Here is a 24171-nt window from a genome sequence, read left to right on the forward strand (position 1 = left end):
AAAGCAAAAAAGTGTTAAGAGATACTACAACAATTATCATTTCTGTCACTACAACTACTACTTTTATAGCGAGCAGTTCCAAGGCTGAGGATATTGAAGTAAAAATTTGAGGAAATGTTGAGGAGAAATTTGAACTAAATCAGAACATACTACGTGCATACAGACTACGGTAACTAAAGTATAAACAAATACATTTTTAATGTTTGCATTTTTCAAACTTTAATATATCAAAAATTATTAAGAATTTGAGGAATAAATATCATTGTATGTATATTAAAGTGACAATCCACGGTAATTTTTTTCAGTAAGGTGCAAATTAAGATTTGGTGTGTAGAAGGCATGGGGGTTGTCAGCCCCTCTTATGTTAATTTCTGCTCGTTTTGAACTTGACTCAATTATTTATCATAATTTCTGTTTGCTTTGTTGTTCTATTTATTTATTGATGGAGATTTGTGGAAGTTTTACGCTTGCTTTAACTTTATTTCTGCTAATTTTTGGTTTAATTATGCTCTACAACTTTTTAGAAAAACTTATTCTGTGGAATTTCTTAAAATTAATTCATGTACATGACGTCACATGCATATATACATTTAAATAACAACAAAAAAGACAGCTGACAATATTACAAGAACATTATCTATAAATATAAAAATGTAGTGTCTGTCTGTTACATTACCGTTATTACCGTTACACGAGCTCAAAAAATTGAGGCTCTTTTTAAATTTTATTAAATTGCTTAAAATGTAAAAAACTGGTGATTGCGCAAATATTTCAATATATTTTGACAATGGATTAAAGCAGTTCGAAAACCTTAAAACAGAAAACCAAAAGTTTGAAGTTTAGTAGAAATTGTTGAAGTTTAGAATGCTTGCTGCTGAAAGAAAATTTGTAAAAGTGTCAATTAACGTCAAAAAGAAATTATTATTAAATTGCTTAAAATGTACAAAACTGGTGATTGCACAAATATTTCTATATATTTTGACAATGGATTAAAGCAATTCGAAAACCTTAAAACAGAAAACAAAACCAATTTACGTCATCAATTCGATCCGAAAATGACATAGCGTTGCCAGGACCCAGAACACAAGGGACAATGAGAATCCATATATAGAAGCCTGCCGCGTGCCATGCTGGGGCCCGCGGGGACCGGTGGCAAAGCCGTCAGGACCTAGCACTGTCTGTGGTTAGAACACAAGGGACAATGAGAATCCACCCGCGGGGACCAGTGCAAAGTCGCCGGGGCCCAGCACTGTCTGTTGTTAGAACACAAGATACAATGAGAATCCACATATAGAAGCATGCCACGTGCCATGAAGGGGTCCGGCGGCGAAGCCACCGTGACCCAGCACTGTCTGCGGTTAGAACACAAGGGACAATGAAAATCCATATATAGAAGCCTGCCGCGTGCCATGCTTGGGCCCGATGGCGAAGCCGCCGGGATCCAGCACTGCCTGCGGTTAGAACACAAGGGACAATGAGAATCCATATATAGAAGCCTGCCGCGTGCCATGTTGGGGCCCGGCGGCCACACATGTTAAAGTCATAAGTGATGTCATATTGAAAATCACATCATAAACGTCATATTATCTAAGGTGTTGACAAAGCATGTAATGATATTTTCAAGTCAGAATTAGAAGCTTGTACAACCACATCCAGTACCAAAAGACCCAGAGATCAGGTCAACAGTAGCAGTAACCCTTAGAAAAGGAATTTGTAACTTTACAGCAAGGCAGTTTTTATTTTAAGGCCTATAACCTTAAATAAAGTATGGATAACAGGACATTATTTAACTGCAGTACTTTGAATTTAATTAGCTATAAAAAATCAATTCAAGATTAGATTTTCTTGTTTTAAAATGACTAAGCCCTTTATCTGCAAATAGGACAGAAATGGAATCATTGAAGAATAAGAATGTAGATATACATTGAATATAATTTCCTTAATGAAAAAGAAATAACGGAAAAGAAAATAAGAGTTAATGTTTGTTACAACGAGATTCGTGTTATCAAACAGTTTGTGGTAACGAACTATAGTAAGGAGCGACCCGGCTCAACAGTAACCGAAACTCTATGGAATTTTTAATACCAATAGTTAAATCAAAAGAATCACATTTTAATGCTGATCTTAAATATATAAGTTCTATCAAGTGTAGTCTTACCCATCAAAAGTTATGAGCCTGAGAAAATTTGCCTTATTTTAGAAAATAGGGGAAAACATCCCTTAAAAGTCGTAGAATCTTAACAAAAATCACACCATCAGATTCAGCGTATTGGAAAATCATATAGTAGAAGTTTCAAGCTCCTATCTACAAAAATGGGGAATTTTGTATTCTTTGCCACAAGACAGATCACGGATGCGTGTTTATTTTTTTCCCCAGGGGTGATCGTATCGAACCAGTGGTCCTAGAATGTCGCGAGAAGGCTCATTCTAACGGAAATTAAAAGTTCTAGTGCCCTTTTAAGTGACCGAAAAAATTGGAGGGCAACTAGGTCCCCTCTCACGCTCATTTTTTCCTGAGTCACCGGATCAAAATTCTCAGATAGCCATTTTATTCAGCATAGTCGAAAAACCTAATAACTATTTCTTTGGGGACGACTTACTTCCCCACAGTCCCCGTGGGAGGGGCTGCAAGTTACAAACTTTGACCAGTGTTTACATATAGTAATGATTACTGGGAAGTTTACAGACGCTGTCAGGGGATTTTTTTTTTGGTTGGAGGGGAAGGCTTGAGGGGAGGGATTTATGCGGGAGGAACTTTCCATGGAGGAATTTATCATGGGAGAAGAAAATGCCCATGAAGGGGGCGCAGGGCTTTTTAGCATTTTTTTAAACAATTAGAAAATAAATATGAAAATTTTTTTCAACTAAATGTAAGGAGCAGCATTAAAAATTAAACGAACAGAAATTATTACGGATATGAGGGGTTCACTTCCTCCTAATAACTCGCTCTTTATGCTAAAGTAATTTTATTAATTTCAACTATTTATTCTACGGCCTTTGTGATTCAGGGGTCATTCTTAAGGAATTGGGACAAAATTTAAGCTTTACTGTAAAAAGCGAGGTATTGACGAGGGGGTGAACCCTCTCATATACGTAATAAAAACATACGAATATAGAAGTTCGTTACGTAAGTTAATTCGTAAGTTACGTGTATTTTTACTAATAAAAACGTTCGTAAAAAAATAAAAGTTCTACTTACCTTTTTCAGAAACCAAAAATTGGACAGTAACAAGGCCTACTCCCCTGTTCCTTTCTCTAAATCGTCCGACCAAAACTATGAGAAAACCATTTAGCCAAAAAAAATAAATTAACATACAAATTTCGTTTTAATTATTCATGTACGGAGAGCCAAAATCAAAACATGCATAAATTCAAAAACGTTCAGAAAATAAATAAAAAAACAAGTGTTTTTAACTGAAAGTAAGGAGCGACATTAAAACTTAAAACGAACAGAAATTACTCAGTATATGAAAGGGGCTGTTCCTTCCTCAACGCCTCGCTCTTTACGCTAAATTTTTTACTGTTTTAGAAAGTAGAGCTGAGAGAAAGAGTCAAACTTTAGCGTAAAGAGCGGGGCATTGAGGAAGGATCAGCCCCTTTCATATACGGAGTAATTTCTGTTCGTTTTAATGTCGCTGCTTACTTTCAGTCAAAAACACTTATTTTTTTATTTAATAGCTAGATAGGTAAATCCGGTTGTAGTTAGGTCATGGAATTCGGTAGAGGAGGATTGCTCCAGGAATCATTCAATTGTTATAATTTTTATTTCCAGTATTTAATTGAAACTCTGATTCTCTTATTTGTCATTGAAATGGCTAATAAGCACCAACAACGTTCTATTCCTTACGTTTTGGATTCACTTACTAACCCATAAATGCAGAACTGCCTCAATGTATAACACCATACTGACTCCTTGCTATTTTCACTTTTCTAAATATTTCTTTTAACCAGCTCTAAAAAAATTCACACAGCACCAGTGCTATGTGTGGTACATTTTTATCTCTGCATCATAATGTTGTAAAAACTGTCAGCTGAGAATAGAATAAACTGAATGTTTTAATATTTGTATTTTTCTTTCACAATTTAGAAATTTTGTGTCCATGTATAAGTGGTACCATGTATTAGCTCTAGCAAAATTCTAAGAATCAATAGATTGATTTAAAAGGAAAATCAGAGGCTTAATGCCAGTCGGGATTTAAAATATGAGCTTTAAGACACAAGGTCCTTCCAAATATCAAAATTCATTAAGATCCGATCACTCACTCGTAAGTTAAAAATACATCATTTTTTCTAATTTTTCCTCTCCCTTCAGCCCACAGATGGTCGAATCAGAGAAAACGACTTTATCAAGTCGATTTGTGCAGGTCCCTGACACGCCTATCAATTTTCATTGTGCTAACATGTCCAGAAGCACTGAACTCGCTAAAGCACTGGACCCCCCTAGCTCCCCTAAAGAGAGCGGATACAGTCGGTTACGTCAATTATGTATCTACGAGATTTGCTTATTCTACCCGCCAAGTTTCATCCCGATCTCTCCACTCTAAGCGGTTTCTAAGATTTCCGGTTTCCCTCTCCAACTCCCCCCAAATGTTACCAGATCTGTTCGGGATTTGAAATAAGAGGTTTGAAACACAAGATCCTTCTAAATATCAAATTTCATTAAGATCTTGTCGCCCATTTGTAAGTAACAAATACCTCATTTTTCCAATTTTTCGAATTCCCCCCCCCCTCCCAGCTCCCCAGAAGAGAGTGGATCCGGTCCAGTTATGTTAGTCACGTATCTTGGACTTGTGCTTATCCTTCCCACAAAGTTTCATCCTGATCTCTCAACTTTAAGTGTTTTCCAAAATTTCTGCCCCCCCCCCAACTCCCACCAATAAAACTGGATCCGGTCGGGATTTAAAATAAGATATTTGAGTTACGAGGTCCTTCTAAATATGAAATTTCATTAAGCTCCGATCACTCCTTTGTAAGTTAAAAATACCTCATTTGTTCTAATTTTTCAGAATTAACCCCCCCCCCCCAAATCCCCCAAAGATAGTGTATACGTTACGGTTGTGTCAATCACGTATCTAGGACTTTTCCTTAGTTTTACCACCAAGTTTCATCCCAATCCCTCCACTCTAAGTGTTTTCCAAGATTTTAGGTTTCCCCCTCCAACACCCCCCAATGACACCAGATCCAGTCTGGATTTAAAATAGGAGCTCTAAGACACGACATCCTTCTAAATATCAATATTCACTAAGATCTGATCACCTGTTTGTAAGTTAAAAATAGCTCATTTTTTCTAATTTGTACAATTTTTCCAAATTAACCATCCCAAGATGGTTGAATCAGGGAAAAGACTAATTCTAATTTAATCTGGTCTGGTCTCTGGTACGCCAGCCAAATTTCATTATCCTAACTTATCTGGAAGTGCCTTGACTAGCAAAACCAGGACAGACAGACAGACTGACCAACAGAATTTGTGATTGCTACATGTCACTTGGTAAATACTGAGTGCCATAAAAACGATAAAGTGTAACTATCCTCCTGGAATTCATACCCCCATACCCTGACTTATACAAAAAAAAAACTTTTGTGTAATTTTTATAGAATTCATTTTTTTTTTTTTTTTTTGCAACAAAATGCAAAGTGGAAGGTATTTTTTGGACTCTTGGAGTCAATTTTCTCTTTCAATAACCATCCCTTGCAATTTTTAATTAATTCAAGGGTTCTGCTGCAATGATGGCAAGAACTGCTCAAACAATGATTGTTTTTGTCAAAAAATGCCCAACAAATTAGTAAATAATTTTAACTTTATTTTTCCAATATTTCCAAATTTGAAATATGGTTGCTAATTAAATGTGGAGAATATGTCACAATATGATGTTACACAATGTGTGGTAATACTTTGACTTATCCTGTATCTTTCATCAGACAGCGCTAATGTGCTGCCTATAATTTTTTTGGGGGCTCTATCAAGACCTGCTGATATCAATACTATTTATTAATATAAATCAGAAAACCCACAAAAAAACTAATTTAATAAAAAATTATAAATAATATTTTAATAAATCACATATATTAAAAGTTTAGTACAACAAATTAAATCTTCAGTCAAAATCCATTCAAAATTATGAGCAAATGAAAAGCATGATACCTGGGACTAATAGAACAAGAGCTTGTTTCAATTATGAGGTTGAGCATCCTGAGCAGAACAGAGAGGTTGGGAGAAGTGGTGGCAGGATATGTACTGCAGCATAAGGGATGGATCTTGCCAAAAAAGCTTAGTGTATAGAACATTCACCTTTGCCCACTCAAGAGCTTGTTTATACTATACTACTGTTACCTGCAGAAGCTCATTGCTGACTTTTAGTAAAATCTAAGCACCAGCATTTATATTTATAAGTGTTCAATGTGTGTTTATTCATTATAATGCATTGTTTAATGTTTTTAAATTCACTAAAAAGCATGTTGGTTAAATAGTTAGTTTTCTTCACTACTGCTTGAATAGCATCTACTCCAATAGCACCCCCTCTTGCCCCTTCCCCCCCAAATAGAATTCTGTAGCAATGCCCCTGACCATATGTAAGCAATGAACAAACTGTCTAGTTCACAGCCCTTGTTCTGATGGCTGTAGGGGATTTGACATTCCCAAAGGCATAATCACTGGACCTATTAACAATGTTGAATAAAATAGATGTCTATAAATTTTGATTGGATGTGTTTAGTCTACAACCACTAAAGCTTAGTCTACTACAATTAATTATACAGCTACTCCTGTTAAAACTATGGATATTAAGGCAAAAAATTTGGAAGATAAAGAAACTGTATGGAACTACTTTGAAATACAATATGCCCACACAGTCAAGCAGATGCATCAGAAATGCTTCAGGAATTATTGATGGCATTAAGCTGAAACTTTCAGCATGTGTTGAAGGGGATGTTGAAGAAACCAAAGGTTCTATGTGCATACTGCTTCTAATGCTGCTACAACTATTGCAACAGTGCATGCTAAGGGCATTGAAGATTTTTAAGGGATATTTAGGCATATGTTAAAATAAATCAAAACAAACTATGAGCACATGGACTTTCATAAAGGTGACAATGCAATATAATGATAATAATAATTTATTGCTACCCTCTACATACAACACAAATGTGCGAAAAAGTAGTATAAAAAATGAAAAGAAAAACAAAAAGGGCACAGAAAAAAAAAATACACACAATTCTTGGCAAATTCAGACACTTTAGAACACTTTTTTATTAAAAATAAAATACCCAATCAGCTACCAAAAGGTCTCCTTATGAGATAACATTATTCTAATGAAGTGTTGTGGGAAGTGCAGGTACAAACTATTTTCTTGTCTTGAGAAATCATGGGGGTTATCAGCCCTACTCATGTTAATTTCTGCTTGTTTTGAGTTTGACCTGGCTATTAATTGTAATTTCTGTGTGTTTTGTGAGTCTAATTGGCTATTGATAGAGGTTTGTGGTAGTTTTACAATTGGAAGATTATTTTGTTTCTACTCATTTTTGGTTGAATGATGCTCTTTATTTTTCTTTGAAAAACTTGTTTTGTGGAAAAATTTTTTTTAAATCAATCTAATTATAAAACCATTTTTTTTTAAATTATAAAATCTATAAACATTGATTTGTCACAATTAAGTTGGATAGAAAATTAAAAATACTTTCTCCAATTTTCCATAATAATAATAGTAAATATTTATTCCAGAAAAAGCCCATGGGCCATAGGAAATTTACATAACAAAAACAAACAACAAATTAACAAAAATAAATTAATACTATTTAAAGAAAATGCTCACAATGTGCTGCTGCAATCCTGACAAACCTTGCTATCCTTTTAATACTCAGGAAATTTGTCTCTTATTCTATCTACCATCCATATTTATTTATTTATTTATTAATACCAAATACGGTCAGCTTTCAAGCTTGTCGCAATAAATATAATAAATAGAGGTTATGACAACATAATACACAACATAATACATAATACAACTGACAACATAGTACACACATATAAATCAATGAAAATAATGACTACAACAAACACTGACAAATAATACTATAAATTATTTAAAAATGACTTACTTTGAAAATTTGTTTCTGCTAGTCTTGTTTTGAATTTATTTATATCATCTGTTAGAAATGTTTTAGGTGGAAGGTCATTCCATGGCTTCCACACCTCATTCCTATTCCACATATCTCATTCAATTTTTCTTTACCATATATCTCTTGCCTCTATTCATTCAATTCAACACATTCACACAAAAAATGTATCAAACTTTCATCCTGAGATCCACACATAGGACAAGCAATAGATTCTACTTTCTCCCTTGGTACTTTTTTTCTCATCAATCAAAAATCCATTTTCCCTCCAATGCAAATAAGCCTTCAAATCCTCTCTACTTAAACCAACCTTCTAAAATACCTCCTCCCCCCAACTACCCTTTATCTTTCTATAAAATTTTTAAAACCTTGAACAATCCAGACTTGCCCACCATATCTGGCTTTTTTGGTTCTCCAACCTCTCTTGTTACTATTTGTTCCCTTGTTACTATTTCCTCTAAACCTATAACCCCCTTTTCTTCATTCCACCATTCCCTAAATCTACACTTATCTAAGATATCTTTAATCTCTGCCAACCACCCTAATTTACTTTTCTGTCTTATTGCCTCTAGGTATGCTGCCTTTGCTATTGTAAATCTCTGCATACCCAGTATCCTAACCCAATATCTCACCATGGTCACTAGCCTCATAGATTGCAGCAATGCTAACCCTAAATCCCCTTGGATTACCAAATTCTATTGGCTTTGGAATCTTCTATTGGCTTTGATTTTTTCTGACACATAGGTGAAATAGCAGTTTTTCAGCAGCAAAACAGAATAAGAAGAAAATATGGGAGAATTGTTTTGAATTTTTTTATTTAAATTAATCATGACAAATCAATGATTGTGAATTTTACAATTTTTACAAAATGGATTTGAAATGAATTAGTAAGTTTGAAACAAATATTTCAACCCATTTGTATATCCAAAAACTATAGGAAGAAATTACTATGTTCAAGGGTTCTAAAAGGGCTTAAAAATAAATTTGGAGCAAAAGTAATTATTATATTCAAAAGAAGCATAAAAGATGGCATCAAATGGTATGTTCACTTTCTTTTTAGGTCAATTATATGAACTACTCTATATTTACCCACTTCCATAGCCTAACCCCTTTCTAAGAAAGCAAAAAGTAGTTTATCTAGAATTTTACCCTTTAGGCCTACTCTATTTATTTGAACAAAATTTCTAACAGGTCTAACAAAGAACTCTTTTTTATCTTGTGCAAAATTTTAAGCCATATCAATGTTTTTTTTCTAAATTTAGGGAAAATTATTTAAGCCCTATGTCTTCTTGAAAACGTCATAAAGTGGGATGAAGCAAAGTTCTGAAGCTAAAATAGTTTTGTTGACTTTATTGAAGCAGAAGATCTATTTTGTAAGGTTTCACTTTTATGACACAAAAATATTTAAAGATCATCAAAGCTCATGGCTCTTTAGAGGGAAAAGGAGTGGAGATAGGTAATTCAAATACATTCCCAGGGCATCCTTTATCACATAGACCCAACCCTGAAGATTTAATTTTCCTACCCTAACCCCTTTCCAAGATAAAAAAGCTAAACTAGAGTTTTCCCTAGGACTGTTATATTGATGGTAACTTATTCCTTAGGAGTAACCACAATTTAAAATACACATAAACCCTCGACCTAGTAACTCATTAGATCACTTCAGTTTGCAGTATCTTGAAGACCTTTCGAGTTTGTCGTTACGCTCTACGATTTGGATTATAGGCCTAAATTAGCTTAAAAATATTTAAGCTTATCCTACAACAAATTTCTAAGTGCGAAAGAAACTGATATATTAGTAATTTTACCTATAATTTTAATACGTTTCTCTCAATTTTTACTTTTGAACTTGTCGCTTCGACATGACAGTGTTGCCACTTGTACTTTTTGTCAGTATCTTCGAATCTTTAACCTTTTCATTTCAAAGTATTGACTAATGGATCGAAAGACAGGCTCCAGAAGCAGGTTTGTGGGCATATAAACCCAAAATAAATTTCCAGTGTTTGTGTTTGCAAAAATTGACGGTATAATTTTAAACCTATCAACAATTTTTTTATTGGACTTCGTCTGATCCATTTAAAGGGTCCCGTATCCCAAAATTATTTTTCATATACATCAAACTTCTGTTAGTCCTATGACTTCCTATTTTAAGCTTCAAGGCATTCAAGAAAAATATTTCATTTACCCTCCTCTGATCCTATTTTCAGCCAAACCTAATTTTATGTTGTTTTTTTGGTAAATATGGACTCTTTAGCCTATTAAACATAAATTTCAAGGATTTTCGAACTCAAATTTAAGCTAACCCAAAAGTGGTCTTTCTCGAGGATACCTGCTCCACAAATCCAGTAATGTTTCGCTGCATCAATGTTCCCAGCTTTCGGTTTTTTTGAGCCGTGATTTGGATCTTTTTGGACTCCGTTAAAATAGAAAATCTTGGGCCGAGTACATTAAAGAAAACGTTTCAATCTCATCAGAAAAAACACTTTTGACACTGTTTTGGATACAAGTTTCGGTAACCCATACCACAAAATTTAAACATGTTCATACATTGCAAGCTCATTGACTGTTGAACTTGCTTTGGCTCTTTTTATGACCCCAGATGTAGGCAAATCAATAATGACTTGCCTGAATGACTTTCACTTCGGCCCTATTCCTTCAAATCCCAGTCCCAACACTTTCTTTTAAAAGTTTTTTTCAAGATGCAGGCGTTTGTTACGTAATAGGAATTGTTTGTTTACTTATACAAATGTTTTTCTCAAGATGCAGGTGTTTGTTACGTAATAGTTTATCCTTTGATTGTTATGTTAACTACTTAAAAAAAACTGAGGGTATAGGGAAAAACCTTTAGGACCCACCAGTGGGGAACCTTTGTGATGCTTGTATTATCATGCAAACGTAGGCGCTACGTGAAAGTTCTTTCTTTGATTTTTATGTTAATTACTTAAAACCTAAGGGTGTACGGAAAAACATTTAGGACCAGCAAGAGGGAAACTTTCACGATGCCACTATTATCATGCAAACGTAGGCGTTACGTTATAGTTTTTTCTTAGATTGTTTTGTTAATTTCTTGCAAACCTAAGGATGTAAGAATAAACTTCAGGGTCTGCTAGTCAAGCGGGGAAGCCCCAGTTGTAAAAAATATCTTGGTTCAGTATTTACATATGAAGATGTCGGAACCTCATGTGACTTGTTTTGGTTCCGAGTGGACCTTTATAATCCAGTAAACACAGGTTTTAAAGATCAGCGACATGTGACTTATTAAATCTAACAGTTCACTTACCTCAGTATTAGATAAGAGTTCAGTGTGTCAATATTGTGGATATTATTCTTGACATATTCCTTAGTAATGGATGCTTTTAGACTATTGGAGCTTGAAGACGCTAGTAATGGTGAAATGAAACCTAGAGTACCTAATGTAGTAGCAGAAATTGCGAAGGCATGTCGGCTAACCCTAGAATGGGACGAGATGTTTATGAGATCTGTAATATCATTGAACAAATTCAAGTTGGAAGAAAAGTTATGTTTTGCAGCAAAAGTAAATATAGTGCTTAAAAAAATATTATAAGATGGGTTTACTGCATTAGTGAAATATATTGATGACATTGATCTGAATCAATATATAAAAAGAAGTGATTTTGCTACTATTACATTTCAAATGTTTTTTCTTTTTGGATATATTACTAGCAACGAGAAGGTAGAAAGAATCTTTATCCTTTGCTAGTCTATAATCGGCAGTGAGAGTGTCAAGATTAAAAAATTGTTGGATTTGAGAAACAAAAAATCATACGGGACCTAAGGACTTTGGTAAAATTTTTGATAATTGGTAATTTTCAAGAGTTATCAATTAAAAAGAAAATATCCTCTAAAAGAGTGCCTAACGATATAATAAAAAACTATTCTCAATCTTTTTACTATTGTATGAAACTTTTACGTTGCGGGCCAGATGCATTTTCTTATTTTATTAGCATACTAATTGAAACAAAAGAAAATGATATAGTAGATTTGCCTGTAAACACTGTATAGACGCTATCCAAACAACAAATAAGTCGAGTAAGTTTCGAGACGTCACACGATTACTCCTCCTCGTAGAAGACATTCATTTTATCGATTGCAAGTCAGTTTCATTTTGGAAGTGAGAGAGTCAACACTGAAAATGTTTTACACATGCCCATTATATTTGTATGCATTGGGCAATTGGTCTTCCTGTGAGATTTTACTACTATTGATGACTATGAGGAAAAGTATAGATTATGCAATCCATGTAGATTGCATGGGGGATATACATTGAAAATTAAAGACTATAATTCGTGTCTTGAAGATATGTGTGACCCTCACACTAGAGTATTCCCTATGCTTCAATTGTCACTATGATAGATGTTATCAATGGGAGAATACATACCCTGGCATAATGGGAAAAAATGCTAAACGTGATTTCAGCTTGTTTTTACGAGGCTGGCATTGTCGGTAGAACTTGGTATAAGCTTAAATTTCTGGAATAATAACAGAGTTTAGTTTTTACTAATATCTTGGAAGATACTGTCTACTGCGATTATAAACCTAGTGATGTTTATTTGACTATTACAGAAAGTGATTCTTCATATGAGAATATCGTGTGTGATATTGCTTCAAATACGCAAATTACACTGCGTGAATTTCATAATATGAATCAAAACAGTATTATTGACTTTACAAGAAGATATAATAAAAATGAAGTTACATTATATTTTAGATAATGCAATCCTGACTTTGCATGCCAAGATTTGCTGCCACTGCAAGTGCCGCCACTTATCACTGTCTATGGTTACCTATGCGTGGAAGAAGAAATTTAAAGAATGGAAGATTTTTGTACATAAAAGTTTTATTAGTAAACGGATTCGCAAACATTTTTAAAGCACATCACTGTTAGGGCGCTGAAATTTATATTATACAGGTGAAATAGAGTATTTTCAACTAGAAAGCCATTCAATCAAGGATTGTCTACGTAATGCTAAGGAATTCATTGTAAGTATATCCACTATATCGAAAGATAAGAGTTAATTGTGCATATCAAAAACCGGGAAATTTGAAATACGGATAAATTTGATTTGGATTATTTGAATAGCAGCAGTTTGGGATGTCAGAGGAGAGTTGGAAAAACTAACAGGATCCCATGTTCCACAGGGCCACCATCCATAAGGATGTCTGCTTTCATATAGTGTATCCCCTAAAGATAAGTAAACTTTCGTTTTAATTGGATCCTTGTTTTTATCATGGTACAGTTTCAAAATAAGATTTGGCGTTAGCACAGTTCAAGAGATATTTCCTTTGGCCAATATGGATTGTTGGCATTACTAACCAAGAAGAATCTTTACCGAAATTCACTGTATTTTGATATGGGTCTCTTGAGTTTCAAAATGTGTGACCTGAAAGTGCAAGACGCACTTTCTTCTTACTTTGCTAATATCGGGATAACTAAAACCTCTTCTGGAACTCCTTCTTCTTCTCTAAATAATTTTTGGTTTTATCTTGGACCTCCTTGGCTTAAGCCAACGGCTTTGGAGCCTATCTACGAAGTTGAGATAGTCAGAATTATTAACGGTTTGAAGGTAGCTCACCTCTGGTCCAGCCCATATTTCTACTAAGGCTGTCAAGTTCTTTCTTCCTGTCATCGTTTCTGCTCTTACAAGGCTTGTCAATATGTCCTTTGAAAAGGGTGTCTTCCCAATGGCTTTAAAGAATATTAGTGCAATTTTTAAAGGTGGATTGCTCTAATGCTCTTTTTCTCAATGTACGAAAAGCCTTTGATTCACTAACACACAAGATTGTTCTATCGAAACAATCCCATGTTGGAATACGATGAAGTACTTACTCTCGGTTTCTATCTTATTTATCTAGTTGAGTTATCTAGGTTGATCCTCTTTTTCCCAACCCTTCTGAAATAGAGTTTGGTGTTAAACAAGGATCCGTCATTGGGCCGATACTCTTTTTAATTTATGTTAATGACCTCATAAATGCGGTTTAAAAATCTAAAACCTACCTCCTGTTGTCGTCTTTATAAACTTGCAACTATCACTAATTGTCAAAAGAGTTCTTCCTTCGCTGATACACTTACAGCTTTTGGGGATGACAGTAATCTTGGCAGAGCCAGTAGAACTGAGTCCGATCTCTGTTCAAACATGATTGACCTTTTTGAAAGAGTTACTCAGTGGTTTAGTCTTAATTATCTTGCCTTAAATATTAGAAAGTCATGTTTTCTTATTTTCTCAAGAGCTTCAAGGAATTGCTCTGGTTTAAATGAAATACATATATCGAGGGTCCCCTCGATGGGCCTAAGGATCGTTAAATTCTATTCCTAGGCTTCTTGCATGATGACAATCTCTCCTTCAAGCCTCATATTGACGTCATTAAAATGAAAGTCTCCAGAAGCCTTGAGATCCTTACAAAATTGAAACACATTTTTTCAGGGTCAATTCTTAGACTCCTCGTCTACAGCCTAGTCCAGCCTTATGATTCATGCTGTTCCATTATCTGACTCATCACTAAAGCCACTCTTAAAATAATATAATAAATCAAGGACTCTTATACAGGATACTAACTGTTCCCTACTTAAATCCTTGCTTGACTTGAGATCTCTCTATTTTCTGTCTTGTGCTTCTTTAAATTTTTTGAGGTTACATGGCCAGGTTCCTGGTGTTCTATGTATTAATATTTCTTTCATTTGCGATCAGTCGACTCATTTTTTCCGCACTTCCAATATTTTACAATTACCTTATAATCCGTCAATACGGTCTAACTTTAACCCTCTGATAGCTTGTAGCATAATTTTGAACAATCTGTCGAAGTCTGCACGGGGCTGTCACTCGTTTGCTATATTCAAAAACTATGTTAGAACATGATAAAACATGGAGTCATGTTTTAATCCCTTGCCTAGTTTGGACTTTTTTTGGGGGGGGGGTTATTTTTTGGTTTGGTGATGCATGAGAGGTGTAGTATAATTGGGAGATGGTAACGATGGCAATGAAGGGGAGAAAATTAGCCATGACTTGATGCCCACTTAATTGGACTATATGTCTTGGCTTTTTCTACAATTAGCCAAGACTTGACTTGCCCACAACTATTCCATTTTTAATTCAAAAATCAACGGACTCGTTTTATTGTTTATAATGTGTTTATAATGTCATTTATTGTTTGAGAACTGTTTCTTGAATGTATTTGTTCAAATTGTTTTATTTTGCTTCTCCCCTGTTTTTTTCCTGGTCATAAAGCCTTACAGGGAAGAATATGTTGAAGTATTTGATATTTTATGTGTAATTCACCGCTGATTTCGGTATTCAATGATATATTTCTTGATTTGTCTTTTTTCAATATATTCAATTCAATCTATGAAAATCAAAGCTTTTGGTTGATAAGTCTTGTACTCTTTTCCGATTTTGAATGATAGATTTTCCACTTTGCTCAAGAATGTTTTTAATATGAGGCGTGTAGAACGCATACGGTAGGCCAAGAAGATCGAAAAATTCAACATGTTTACTGTTTGAAAGATGAATAAATAACAACTCGTCTTTAAAGTTGCCGGACTACTATTAACAATGATGAATATGTTCGAGAAAATCTGAGGGTATGCAAAAGATATATTTTAAACATGTAGGGATCCAAATTGAATACATTAGTCGATTTATTTGTGTTCATGGTGCAAAGTCTATTAGAATACTGCCATCCGAGGTGATTTCCCTATATGTTTCAAATTAATTTAGCGAGGTTAATGCTATATTCTACATCAACAGCGCGGCAAAGGTACAATCTAAATGTACTGTGCCTGTTAGGACAATACACATGTCTTGAGTACCAGACAAATCCAGTACAATTATTGACGTCATTAAAATGAAAGTTACATGAAAACATTACAGAAAACATGAGTTTTTGTGAACAATACATCGGTTATATCCTTTTAAAATAGTTGCAAATCTCGATCTAGGATTTGCTTTGTCAATTCATCTAGGGTCCTGTAGGATCTATCAAAGGGAAAATTGAAGAGCGGAATTCCATTTACCTTACATACAAGAGACGAGAGTTTAAACATTTAAATTTGTGTGGAGGATTTTTCCATAGTCCAATTGCACTTTGACTTTTCACAAAAGTCAAAGTGAGTTTCAAAGAATTTTGCCGTTGATTCGACGAGTCGGTGTAGGTGCGTAAATCCGTAGCAATATGTCGTTGATTTGTGATTGTATGTGAAACGAGCAGTTTGATAGCGTTCCCACCAGCCCTTAATTTTTCATTTACCAGACCAACAAAACTCATAACCTGTTATTTTCGTACATAAAACATTACCGTGGTGAGAGAGTCTGCATCAAATGCAGTAGTAAATGTTTTTTTTGCAAAAGAAAATTAGACGGGGTAAGTTGGAGCTTTATATAAATCTTAACATTGGGAGGCATCCATTGAGGTATATTAAATATCTAATGATTAATTTTTCCAACCAAGTGTAAATCACTAGCTGTCAGTTCTCTAAGTGGTGTCAGGGTCCGTTTTTTATTCATATCCAGGGGCTAAAGTTCTCAATTTCTTTTAGCAATCTGGAATAATTAGCATGAATTGTATATGCCTTGCAGAGTTTGAAAGATTGTTGCTTGTACTCACCAACTTTCCATTTATGTAAAAAATTATTTATTTTAGCAAATTGTGTAGTACACAGTTTTCATGGGCTAATTCCTCGGCTACACTTGGTTTTTCATTGTTAAATTTTTTGACAATTTCATGCCAGTCTATAAATGTGGAAGTCAAATCTATAAAATAGACTTCACTCGAATAAACTTGAAAATGAACGTTTTCAGAAAGCGGTTGTTGCGGATAAAATTGTGTATAGTTACAATGTTTTATACACACAACAACGTTTTCTCTATACAAAAGATTCAATTATGAGGTGATTGAGGGATGAGATTCTTTATGTGGTAGATATATCATTCCTAAAAATAATTCTTTTCGATCTAAACCATTTTTACTCGTGATTTCTTTTTCTTCTTTGACAAGAGCGATGTTTTTCGCTTTTGAATTGAGTAGAGACTGATAAGTGATGAAAAGTTTCTGGCCCTTTTTAAACCGTTTCCGCTTTGACGTGATTTCAATCGTTCACCGAGGGATCGCGCACCAGACCAGAGATTTTTTGAAGCGCTTTCTTTAAAATCTTTCCCAGAGCCTCTAGCATGTAGTTTAGACGATTTAAAATCCGTGGTAACCGGGGCAATATATTTTTTAGCCAGAGGTAGTGAATAGTGAAACAGCTTAGCAAACCAATTGCCCAGGCCGTAGCCAACATTGGTGAAACACCCCTGTAACAGTCCATTCCATGACCCAATTGTCGTGATCTAAGAGTATCAACATAGCAATCAATCTCAGGACAAACAAAAATACTTTATCTGTTATCCATCTCACTGAATGGCTCGAAAATGACATATAATCACAGGCAAACTTTTTCTATGCTTAATATCTAAGACTTTTGACACTTTAAAAAGTTCAATGGACTTAAAGTAATTTCCCTTTTCAAAAATAATAATTGATAGATTTATTCGAATTGTACCATCAACATTGAATTTCTTCTTTTTCACTTGCTTTTCATTGGAATTTTGCTTAAGAAAAATGTCAGCTGTATATTCACCGTAATGAACTTCCAGAGGACTAAGATTGTACAAGGATCAATCAGGGTGTTAGACGAAACGACTGGCCAGTGTGAGGCGAGGAAGAGGAATGGATAAAATCACCTAACTCTGATCTATACCCGCATCTCACAGTAAAATACAAAGAATATGGTAGCATGAGCGATTTGCATTTTTTCTTATTTGTTTTTTTCAGTATTTCAGTTCTAATTTCATAATTTTTTTCTTTATTTTTCTTGGGGGAATGATGAAACTAGTTTATTTTTGTATATATTCTTAATGACATTACTTTATTGAAGAGATTTATGTTAAATGTAATCAAGCTGGGGGGTGGGTGGTACATGCTGAATCCTAGTTTGATGGTAATTTAAATTTGCCTGAAACTAGCTCGGTGTAGGCACGTAGACCCATAGCAATATGTCATTGATTCGTGATATTATGGGTAACGAGCAGTTTGATAGTATTTCCACCAGCCCTTAATTCTTCAATTACCAAAGCAACAAAACTCATAACCTATTATTTTCGTAAATAAACATTGCCTAGGTAAAAAAGACTGTTGCATCAAGGGCAGTGGTAAGTGTTTTTCAGAAAATAAAATTGGACGGAGCATGTTGTAGCTTTATATCCGATTGATCGCGGGGGATCGCACGCCAGACCAGAGATTTTGTGAAACGCTTTCTTTATAACTTTTTCCAGAGCCTCAATCATGTAGCTTAGAGGTTGCAAAATCCGTGGCAACCGGAATAATATATTTTTTAGCCAGGGGTAGTGAAGAGCGAAGCAACTTAGCAAACAAATTGGCCAGGCCGTAGCCGACATTGGTCAACGAACCCCGTCACAGTCCATTCCATACCCTAATTGTCGTGGTCTAAGAGTAATAATATAGCAATAAATTTCAGGACAAACAAAAATAATTTATCTGTTATCCATCTCACTGAATGGCTCGAAAATGACATAAAATCACAGACAAAACTTTTACAGGTTTAGTATCCAAGACTTCTGACACTTTAAAAGTTCAGTGGACCTTTAATAATTTCATTTTTCAAAAATATTACTTGTTAGATTGATTTAAAATTTGTCACCAACATTGAATTTATTCTTTTTCACTTGCTTTTCATTGGAATATTGTTTAAGAAAAATGTCAAGTGTATTTTCACCGAGACGAACTTCCAGAGGACTAAGATCAGATAGGGATCGATGATTGCGTTAGACAAAACGCTTGACCAGTTTAGAGCAAGGAATAGGAATGGATAAAATTACTTTACTGTGATTAATACCCGCATCACACAGTAAAATACAAAGAATATGGTAGCATCAATGATTTGTGCTGTGCAATCAATAGAAAAAATTATGATTGTAGTAATTATACATTCAACTTTAACTGTTCATTGGTAAATGGTACGGTTTACATTAGCTCTCCCATCGAGAATGAAGTAAGTCATCTCAACAATGATCTGAGAGATATTATTTGTTTTAAACTAAATGTAATCGGGGGTAAAAGTGCTGAAACGGCCTGTGGCATGGAACCTGTTATTTTTGCATAGTATTAACCCGGCTTCTCTTTGGACAATCATATATTTCTTTATGCGTCCTTTGTTGAGACATCAAGAGTCGTTAATACCAATGTCTCCCTTCTACGTGTTCTCGAACGAAAAACCACTCACAAACACATTAACCACTACAATACAAATCACCTTCAATATATTTCAGTAAACATTTCATATTTGTTGTTCTGTCAGTTAATGTTAAGAAGTGAATTGGGCGATTCTTTAGCAGTGACAAAATTTTTGGCTATGATTACATGTCATTCTCGAGCAATTCAGTGAGATTGCTAATAGAAAAAATTACTTTTGTTTGTCCTGATATTGATTGCTATATTGCTACTCTTTGACCACGGCAATTGGGTAATGGAATGGACTATTACAGGGGTCGTTCGTCAATGTCGGGCTATGGCCTGGGCAATTGGTTTTCTAAGTTGTTTCATTCTCCACTACCACTGGCTAAAAAATATACTGATCCGGTTGCCGTAGATTTTTCATCCTCTACGCTATATTATTGGGACCCTCCGAAGGATTTTAAAGAATCTATTTCACAAAATCTCAGGTTCAGTGTGCGATGCCTCGGTGAGCGACTGAAATCACGTCAGAACGGAAATGGTTTAAAAAGGGCGAGAAACACATTATCATTCACCAGTCATGAGAAGCGTAAAACATCACTCTTGACAAAGAACAAAAAGAAACCAAGAGTAAAAATTGTTCAATCGAAAAAAAATTCTTTTCCTAGAAGCGCCATATCTACCCCATAAAGAATCTCATCCCTCAATCACCTCATCATTTAATCTTTCCAGTATAAAAATGTTCAAGTGATTGTAAAACATGGCTACTATGAACAATTTTGTCCACAACAACCGCTCTCTGAAAGCGTTCATTTTCAAATTTATTCCAGTGATGACTATTTCATAGATTTAACTTCAAAATTTATACATTAGCGGGTGGTTTTCAAAAAATCTAACAATGAAAAACCAAGTGCAGCCGAAGGGTTATCTTACGAATATTATATACTACACACATTTTTTTGGGACAAATTAGATAAATGGAGATACAATTGATGCTGATGACTCCACATTTCTATAAGAAATATAGAGGTTTAGCGATTCGATATCAATCTGAAACTGACACTGACGCTACCTCTATAGTTAGAGACGTGACAACTAGCGATTAAAACTTGGTTGGGAAAATAAATAATTGAATATTTAGCATACCTCAATGGATACCTCCCCAAAAAGTACTTGCCACTGCACTTGATGCAGCAGTCTCTCTCACCTCGGCAATACTTCATGTATGAAAACAACATTTTGTGAGTTCCGTTGCTTTGTCAAATGAAAATTTAAGGACTAGTGGAAATAATATCCAACTACTCGTTCCGTATAATATCATGAATCAACGACATATTGCTACGGGTTCACGTACCTACATCGACTCGTCATTATCAATGGCAAAATCTCTTCACAACTGGCTTTGACTTTTCCAAAAAGTAGTAGTGCAATTTGATCATGGACAAATTTCCCACAAAAATTTGATGTGTTTGGACTTTCATCTATTATGTGTAAAGTAATGGAATTCCGCTCTACAATTTACCTTTGATAAATCTTATAGGACTCTATATGAGTTGACAGTGCAATCCCTAGGGTGAGATTCACAACTATTTAAAAATGGTGTAATCGATGAATGTTTGCAAAAACTCATAGTATCATTTAATTTTATTTGTCTCGTACTTAAGACATGTGTGTTGTCCAAACAGGCACAGTACGTTTAGATTGTAGCTTTGCCAAGCCATTGACGGAGAGTATAGCATTTATTTTGCTAAATCAATTGGAAACCTATTGGAAATCATCCCCGATGGCAGGGTTCTATTAGACTTGTCACCAAGAACACAAATCAAACCCTAGATGTACAAATAAAAATCTTATTGCTTACCTTCAGATTTCCTCGAACATATTCAAAGTGTTAAGGATACCCTTAGCATTTCTAATACTGGTCCGTTAACTGTAAAGATAGGACATTAACTATGCATCTTTCAAACAGCAAATATTATTGAATTTTTCGATCATCCTGGCCTATCGTGGGCATCCTACAAGCCTCGCATAAAAAGCTTTCTTGAGCAAATTGGAAAATCTACTTGATTTTCTTGTATACAAATCTTTCTTGTATACTTGTATACAAAAAGTGACGGCAGCTCGTCAGGATTCAGCTTGTACTTATATTGGCAGGCAAAGTGAGGATCAAAGTGAGCAGCAAAGTCACTCCTTTTTAAATATTGTTTCCAATGATTGTCTTAAATATATGTCACTGATGCATTTCACGCGATTGAATAACTTTCTAGTTGAAAATAACCTTTCCTACATGTATAATATAAAGTTCAGTGCCCTAAGAGTAATGTGCTTTAAAAATGTTTGTGAATTTGTTTATTAATAAAACCTGTATACGAAAAGTGGTGGCAGCTCGTCAGGATTCAGCTTGTACTTATATTGGCAGCCAAAGTGAGGATCAAAGTGAGCAGCAAAGTCACTCCTTTTTAAATATTGTTTCCGATGATTGTCTTCAATATATATCTCTGATGCATTTAACCAATCTTGTATTCTTTTGTAATGCATTTTATTAACTTTTGCTGTAAAATATAACTGTTCTTTAAAATTTAATTTGCTCAATGATGTTACATATCTCGCAAACATCTAGTCCCATTCTAGGATAGCTGACAACCCCTTGTAATTTCAACTGCTACATTAGCTTCTCTAGGATTCATTTCTCCATTACTAGTGCCTATAAGTTCCAATAGTCTAAATGCATCAATTACTAAAGAATATGTCAAAAACAATATCAACAATATTGTACACTGAACTCTTATTCAATACTGAGGTAAGTGAACCTTTAGATCTACAAGTCACGTGCCATTGACCTTCAAAACCTGATTTTTACTGGATTACAGGTGTCACCCGGAACCAAGTCACTCGAGATTGCGTCATCTTCAAATTTAAATACTGGACCAAGATCTTTTTTCAAAGAGATTCCCTTTCAAGCTTCCCTGCTTGACAAACGGACCCTGAAGGTTTTTCCCTACACCGTTAGATTCTGAAGTAATTAACATAACAATCATAGAAAAAATTATTACGTAACGCCTAAGTTTGCATGATAATATCAACATCGTGAAGGTTCCCCAATGGCGGGTCCTGGAGGTTTTTCCCTACACCCTTAGGTTCTTTAATTAATTAACATAACAATCAAAGAAAAACATTCCTTATTACATAACAAACACCTGCATCTTGAGGAAAACATTTATATAAGTAATCTGACAATTGTTATTACATAACAAACACCTGCATCTTGACAAAACTTAAAAAAAGTACCACGACTGGGATTTGAAGGGATATGGCCCCGGTGAAAGTCATTGAGGCCCAGTAATCACTGAGTTACTGTGCACTGGGACGTTTTTTTTAAGTGTGGTTTTTTGCTCTTTCACTTAAGGATATAAATTTAAAACCGATCGCAAAGAAAGATATTTTTGGATTTTTTTTGGGCCGAATAATCGGGTTGAACTTTCTTTAAATCTTTTTTTGCGCTGGGTATAAAGTATATATATATATATATATATATATATATATATATATATATATATATATATATATATATATATATATATATATATATATATATATATATATATATATATATATATATATATATATATATATATATATCCTTCAAACAGATCAGAAAAAGTGTTTTGGCCCATACTGAGGACCCATAATTTTTATCCGTTACCAATAGAGATTAAAAAGGTGCCTGTGAGTAAAGATATATTCGTTCCTATCTCGTGACTTTTTATCCCAAAACCAATCAAAAGAGCCACCTCCCAAATTGTTACGACTATTTCTTTCATTGCTCATATTAACTTAACTATAAAAATTATTTTTGTTAACGAATAAAAATGAGCTAAGGATATGGACTCTTAATTACAATGTTAGGTGGGAACTGCATTTAATGCTGTAGCAGCAAAACTCGCTATAGGTTTGGATTTTCTAAAAAGGCTATACAATGAGCTTCTACCAAGAAATCTGATGGTCCTGCACCATTCGCTTAATAGCTTATATTTTTATCATGGATCTTTGTTTACTGCGGACTTTTTCTTTTGTGTCAAGTCTTATGATTTCAGGAATTTTGCAAAATACAGTGGCTCGGTGGTTTAATGAGATTTAAAAATTGTAGATTAAGTTGTTCTACTAGGGAAAACATTTTCTATGTTCATAAGCTAAAAGAATGTGAATTATTTATATTTTTCTCGTCAATGTTTGAGTCAATATTCACTTAAATACTTTTATGAAATATTTAGGTTCATCTAGTTTTATTACTGTTACAAAATTAAATTCTTTGGGAACAGCGCCCGAGGTTCAGAATTTCTACTCGATACTACAGATCGAGCAGGAAATTCAAATTAGTTCAAGAGCAGATTGAAACAGTTCAAAATAGGCCAAAATACTACCTGCTGGAAAGTTAATGATGATTTTGATGAAAGGATTTTCTTTGGAGTGAAATTTAGAATTTCTATTTGTATGTAAAAACATCCTGTTAATTTTTTTATGGCAATTAAAAGATGTTTGAAATGTTGTTTTGATTATAAATCTTTTTTGTCTAAATCGACTAGGGTGTAATATAAATAATCCAAAACATATTTCGCACGAATGCAACTACAGTCTCTCATTCAAAAATATTTCTTCTGCTACTCTACTTTAGCCTGTGTGATAGGAACAGATTTTAAAATAACTTCACCTATTTTAGACTATACAGACAAACTATTTGAAAGAACAATTAATCTCAATGCGAGAGAGAAGAAATCATTTACTAAGCATCCGCGACCAAAAGCAGAGTGAATA

General features: G+C 34.4%; 1 protein-coding gene and 1 long non-coding RNA gene across 3 annotated transcripts in view; one reads left to right on the forward strand and one right to left on the reverse strand.

Annotated features, from left to right (window-relative positions):
- The window catches only part of LOC136041896 (calpain-D-like), a 43060-nt gene extending 33074 nt beyond the window's left edge, over positions 1-9986 (reverse strand). Inside the window, exon 1 of one of the 2 annotated variants that reach the window (XR_010621120.1) lies at positions 9921-9986. The gene's annotated coding sequence lies outside the window, so the exon portion shown is untranslated. The remainder of the gene's footprint in view (positions 1-9920) is intronic. The other variant, XM_065726689.1, reaches the window with a different exon arrangement.
- LOC136041915 (uncharacterized) overlaps positions 1-24171 on the forward strand; it is a 444858-nt gene that overhangs the window by 318779 nt on the left and 101908 nt on the right. The window lies entirely within an intron of this gene.

This window comes from Artemia franciscana, unplaced genomic scaffold (genome assembly GCF_032884065.1).
Source record: "Artemia franciscana unplaced genomic scaffold, ASM3288406v1 PGA_scaffold_49, whole genome shotgun sequence".
Lineage (NCBI taxonomy): Eukaryota > Metazoa > Arthropoda > Branchiopoda > Anostraca > Artemiidae > Artemia > Artemia franciscana.